Genomic DNA, 7,376 nt, shown 5'->3' on the forward strand with positions numbered 1-7,376 from the left:
ATATATATATATATATATATATATATATATATATATATATATCTATATATATATAATGTGTGTGTATTATATAACTATACATGTATATATGTAAATATACATAAATATAAGAGAATATTATTAAAAAGTTCAGTAAGTTGAAGGGCGAAAGCTGTATAGATATGTAGGACAAGGTGGCATATGATGTTGCCGAATAGTTCCATGGCTCATCTTCTGTCGGTCCTGATAAAGTAATTATATAAAAGATTCTCTCCTTAATAATAATAATAATAATAATAATAATAATAATAATAATAATAATAATAATAATAATAATAATAAACATCAGCTACCTTGCAGTAATAAGAGGTACGAGCGGCAACCTGAAGGAGTGATAGAAAACGATCAGGCAAAGATCCTCTGGGACTATGATATCAGAATAGATAAGGTAATACGTGCAAATAGACCAGACGTGACGCTGATTGACAAAATCAAGAAGAAAGTATCACTCATTGATGTCGCAATACCATGGGACACCAGAGTTGAAGTGAAAGAAAGGACAAAATGGATAAGTATCAAATCCTTAAAATAGAATTTACTTGACGGACTCCTAAGGAGGCAGGATGCAACCCGGAACCCCACAGTATAAATACCATCCAATCGAACTGGAGGACTGTGATAGACCAAAAAAAAAAAAATAATAATAATAATAACATGAAGGAAGTAGATCCTCTTTTAAACAGGTTCTTTTTCATTCTTCTTCTAAATACTCTTTCTTCTTCAAAGCTAATATCTGCCAGCTTTTAGCAAATATAGCCTTGAAGGAAATAGTAGCAAGGAGATTGACAACCCTTGCATAAAATCAGCTGAAGTGATGCTGCCATTCTTTTCAACCGAACAACAACAACAAAAACAACAACACTAATGATTAAATAATAACAATAATTATCAAGTAGTAATAATAATAATAATAATAATAATAATAATAATAATGTGTTTTAAACATCTTTAGGTTAAAAACCATCATTCCTTCAATTTAAGGTCAGGTCGGTCTTTTTTTTTCGGTATTTATGTCGACCTTCCCAAATATTCCAATTCTCAGATTAAAAGGGTCGTGGATTTGATTCCACAGCTAATGACAGGCCATGAGGCGTTCCTTTACTGACATACCTGAAAAAATAACTTTATGCTTATTTTTTTTTTTTTTTAAATGAAATATTATATATATATATATATATATATATATATATATATATATATATATATATATATATATATATATATATATATATATATATATACATGTGTGTGTGTGCGTCGTGTATTCTCTTACTTTTCTTCTTTTCTTCCAGTTTCAATAAAGAATATACATAAAGATTTAAGATGTTCTCTCTCTCTCTCTCTCTCTCTCTCTCTCTCTCTCTCTCTCTCTCTCTCCTCCTTCACCTCGCAATCATAAAATGTCCAGAGGAATTTCATTGCCTTTTTATTTAGAGTTCGGAAATAGTCAAATAAGAGGGTGCCGTTTTTGAAGTCTAAAACGATTTATATATTTTTTTTCCTAGCTCTTTATGGGCACCAACATACTGTAGATTTATGGCCGAATTTCGACGAATATTCTCTTAATAATTTCGCGATTTAAAAACTCAAATATTCTCTGGAAATATTTCGGCGAGATTAACTTGAAGAATCATGTTAATGATATTCCAACGATTGCAAATTTATATGATATTGGACGAACTTTTATTATAGAATAATAAAGCCAAGAATGATAGGACAACACAATAAGAAAAAATTAGTATGGATTTTTATTTATTTTAGTATATCTATTTACTACTACTATTTCTACTCTACTAATATCACCATAATCGCCCCTATTGTCACTATCACAGAAATAGGCAAATTCTGATTTTGATTTTTTTTATTTAGATTGATAGTGTTATTTCAGAACATACACTGATATATACGACGCGCGCATGACCATTTAACATTTAATGCCTCGATATTAAAGTGCTGGGGTGGCAAAGGATTTCTTCAGTACCTATATACTACCGTGATGTTTATTGCAGACTCTGCAAGATTTATGCCCCAATACAATTTCGAATTTTACGATCACAATTAGCATATAAGCCCTTCGTGTCGCAAGCAAAACCGCCAGTTGCGATTATGACCGAACGAATGTGAGCTTTTTTTTTCTCGTTCGTTTTTTTTACACTTATTTCTCTCCTATTTCGTTTATTACTTATGTGTTTTTATAAAGTGTTTTTAGATCTTCGTGTTGATATGTGTAGATGGGATGTCTTCTAAACATCAGTGTTATTTTTTTATCTATATTTTTTTACGTAGGCAATAATAATAATAATAATAATAATAATAATAATAATAATAATAATAATAATAATAATCATTGGAAAAACTCTCTTGCGAGAGCATATTCTAAGAGGTCCACAATAATAAAAAATTATACACGAACTCGCTAAATCTTTTATTGTGGACCTCTTATAATAATAATAATAATAATAATAATAATAATAATAATAATAATAATAATAATAATAATAATAATAATAATTGTACCTGATAACTTCCTGCAACAGCATTTTAAGCAGTTACATTATTACAGAGGTTAATTACTCCAAGGTGTCACTCTAAGTTTTTATTTTATTTTTTTTATTTAATTATAACATCAAACGAAAACATCACTACTTTCTCCTTTAAGTTAAACCTGACTCTCTCTCTCTCTCTCTCTCTCTCTCTCTCTCTCTCTCTCTCTCTCTCTCTCTCTCGTCAATCCAACCTCCCCACCCCTCTTGCTCTCTTTTCCAATGTACAACGAAGCATAAAAAAAGATAACCCATCGATTGGAATCAAACATCTCATCTAGGGTCATAGATTCCGAGACATTCCGACCAAGGGAGAGATTTCGATCGGAGAACTAATAACACAATTCTCCAATTACTACCGACGATAAGTCATCCCTTAATTGAAGTGCCAGATTTGGTGAGACTTAACAGTCGTCTTGCGGTCACTCAAGAATTTGGTTCTATTCCAGGAATAGACGGAGGTTTCTTTTGGTTATGCTTCGGCAGGGTTATAATAATAATAATAATAATAATAATAATAATAATAATAATAATAATAATAATAATAATAATAATAATAATCCACAATTATAAAGCAAACTATATTACTATGTGAATAAACAAGCTTTATTTTACATAGTAATATATTCTACTGTATAATTCTGGATTTTTATTACACAGAATAATAATAATAATAATAATAATAATAATAATAATAATAATAATAATAATAATAAGCACATAAGATCCAACGGTACATGAACAGGAATAAGGGATACCAACAGAACAAACTATTCGAAACCAACCAGAAAAGACTATACAGTCAACTAAGAGGGGAAGACAACCACCAAGAAATTCTTGAAGCCGAACCAAATAAGAGACTCTGGGAAAACATATGGAGCAATCCGGTATCACACAACAAACATGCAACATGGCCCCAGGAAGTCAAGGAAGAAGAAACAGGGAAAATAAAACAAAGATTCACAGAGATCACGACAGACACAGTCAGACACCAACTAAAGAAAATACCCAACTGGAAAGCCCCAGGTCCCGATGAAGTCCATGGATACTGGCTCAAAAACTTCAAGGCCCTACACCCACGAATAGCAGAACAACTCCAGCATTGTATCACAAATCACCATGCGCCCACATGGATGACCACAGGAAGAACATCCTTAGTCCAGAAAGACAAAAGTAAGGGAAATATAGCCAGTAACTACAGGCCTATTACCTGCCTACCAATAACGTGGAAGTTACTAACAAGTATCATCAGTGAAAGGCTATACAACTATCTACAGGATACAAACACCATCCCCCACCAACAGAAAGGCTGCAGAAGGAAGTGTAGGGGCACAAAAGACCAGCTCCTGATAGACAAAATGGTAACGAAGAACAGTAGGAGAAGGAAAACCAACCTAAGCATGGCATGGATAGACTATAGGAAAGCCTTCGGCATGATACCACACACATGGCTAAGAGAATGCCTGAAAATATATGGGACAGAGGAAAACACCATCAGTTTCCTCAAAAATACAATGCGCAACTGGAATACAATACTTACAAGCTCTGGAATAAGACTAGCACAGGTGAATATCAGAAGACGGATCTTCCAGGGCTAGTCACTGTCCCCACTACTCTTCGTAGTAGCCATTATCCCATGACAAAAGCACTGCAGAAGATGGATGCTGGGTACCAACTCAAGAAAAGAGGCAACAGAATCAACCATCTGATGTTCATGGACGACATCAAGCTGTATGGTAAGAGCATCAAGGAAATAGATACCCTAATCCAGACTGTAAGGATTGTATCTGGGGACATCAGGATGGAGTTTGGATTAGAAAAATCCGCCTTAGTCAACATACAAAAGGGCAAAATAACAAGGACTGAAGGGATAAAGCTACCAGATGGGAGCAACATCAAACACATAGATGAGACGGAATACAAATACCTGGGAATAATGGAAGGAGGGGATATAAAACACCAAGAGATGAAGGACACGATCAGAGAAGAATATATGCAGAGACTCAAGGTGATACTCAAGTCAAAACTCAACGCCGGAAATATGATAACAGCCATAAACACACGGGCAGTGCCAGTAATCAGATACAGCGCAGGGATAGTGGAATGGACGAAGGCAGAACTCCGCAACATAGACCAGAAAACTAGGAAACATATGACAATACACAAAACACTACACCCAAGAGCAAATACAGACAAACTATACATAACACGGAAGGAAGGAGGGAGAGGACTACTACTTAAGTATAGAGGACTGCGTCAACATCGAAAACAGAGAACTGCGGCAATAGCTGAAAACCAGTGAAGACGAGTAGCTCAAGAGTGCATGGGAAGAAGGACTGATAAAAGTAGACAAAGACCCAGAAATATACAGACAGGAAAATGACAAACAGAAAGAGGAATGGCTCAACAAGCCAATGCATGGACGACAGACTAAAGAACTAGCCAGCTATGACACATGGCAATGTTACAGAGGGGAGAGCTCAAGAAGGAAACTGAAGGAATGATAACAGCGGCACAAGATCAGGCCCTAAGAACCAGATATGTTCAAAGAACGATAGATGGAAATAACTTCTCTCCCATATGTAGGAAGTGCAATACGAAAAATGAAACCATAAACCACATAGCAAGCGAATGTCCGGCACTTGCACAGAACCATTACAAAAAGAGGCATGATTTAGTGGCAAAAGCCTCCACTAGAGCCTGTGCAAGAAACACCAGCTACCTTGCAGTAATAAGCGGTACGAGCACCAACCTGAAGGAGTGATAGAAAACGATCAGGCAAAGATCCTCTGGGACTATGGTATCAGAACAGATAGGGTGATACGTGCACATAGACCAGATGTGATGTTGAATGACAAAATCAAGAAGAAAGTATCACTCATTGATGTCGCAATACCATGGGACACCAGTGTTGAAGAGAAAGAGAGGGATAAAATGGATATGTATCAAGACCTGAAAATAGAAATAAGAAGGATATGGGATATGCCAGTGGAAATTGTACCCATAATCATAGGAGCACTCGGCACGATCCCAAGATCCCTGAAAAGGAATCTGGAAAAACTAGAGGCCGAAGTAGACCCAGGACTCATGCAGAAGAGTGTGATCCTAGAAACGGCGCACATAGTAAGAAGAGTGATGGATTCCTAAGGAGGCAGGATGCAACCCGGAACCCCACACTATAAATAGCACCCAGTCGAATTGGAGGACTGTGATAAAAAAAATAATAACAATAATCCACAATTATATGATAAATTATATTACTAAGTGAAATAAAGAAGCTTTCTTTCACATAGCAATAAATTTTACTATATAATTATGGCTTTTTATTACGCAGAATAATAATAATAATAATAATAATAATAATAATAATAATAATAATAATAATAATAATAATAATAATATTTCATATTATCGTTACTTTTCTTTCTTATTACTCTGATTATCATCATCATCATCATCATCACAATACTTATAACTATTAGTATTAGTAGTAATAGCAACTGTGATAATACTGACAGCAGTAATTGCTGCTACAGCAGCAAGAGCTGCAAAAACAATGAAAGCAACAGCCGAAACAGGTGCAGCAGCTGGTCCTCACCTTGCAAAACATAGCAATTTAAGACGTCTCTATCCCAGAACAAACGCTGATTAAGCCACCAATTAACGGCCAGTGTTGTAAAAGCACTCGAATAAGCTGCGACGTGAATAGCAGGCACACCAAATCAAACACATTCACAGAAGCCGTCTGATTTGCATAAGCGAGAGAGAGAGAGAGAGAGAGAGAGAGAGAGAGAGAGAGAGAGCGAGAGAGAGGAGAGAGAGAAGGGATGGAGATAGGAGCGTTAACGTTAAAAAAGAGAGAGAGAGGGGGGGGATAACGTTCAAAAGATGGAGGGAGAGAGAAAGAGAGAGAGGGAAGAACGTTCAAAAGGAGGAGAGAGAGAGAGGGGGTGGGGGAAGAACGTTCATAAGAAAGAGAGAGAGAGAGAGAGGGAGAGAGGATGAGGATTTGCAAATTCTCTCTTGTCTATGATATCTGCCGAATATGAAATGAGACGGTCCTCCGTTTTCTACTCCTTCCCCCATTTTCTTTTATTTTTATTCCTTTTTTTTATTATTATTATTTTCATCGCCCAGACGCTGCACCTGCACTGGAAGCTTAATATAGAGACCGGCCATTAACTCGATGGCCCGCGATGCCACCTACCATGAGTCCAGGGAGCCAGCGCAAGAAGCCACGAGGAACCTATTATCGTTAAAGGATAAGATCTTGATGCTCACTTTTAGGACCTTAAAAACTTATCCTGCATCCTTCGACTTTATGGCATCGGCAGCTGTCATCCCTTTTCCGGGGCGCCTCCTGCGCTTATACGTAGGGCATTCCAGCGCTTAATGTTTTCCAGGTGGCGACAATGACCCCTCTACGCTCTTCGTCAAAGACTTAGATGATGTGTTGGGCTACCGTCGGGCAGCGGGATGGCTCTGCCCGTCGGACGATTTAAAGCCTCTGATTGGGATCTCATGGCCAAAAACTCATTTGGCAGGAAGCCTTAAAAGGCTTGGATTTTGCTCCCTGCATTGCGTGCAGCATTCGGAAGCGCCCTGTCCATCATGCTACAGATACTGGCGCCTTTATTTTTTTCCTTTTTCTATTCTGATTTTCGCGCCTCCTACTCCTCCTCCTCCAGATGACCCTTTTCTCCTCAAACTGGGTAGAACGTCTGACAGCCGTATTAGGATCCATTTCAAACAATGATAGGCTAAGAGATCCGTCTAGGGATAACTTCCTCGCTG

The sequence above is a fragment of the Macrobrachium nipponense genome, chromosome 5 (assembly GCF_015104395.2).
Source record: "Macrobrachium nipponense isolate FS-2020 chromosome 5, ASM1510439v2, whole genome shotgun sequence".
Lineage (NCBI taxonomy): Eukaryota > Metazoa > Arthropoda > Malacostraca > Decapoda > Palaemonidae > Macrobrachium > Macrobrachium nipponense.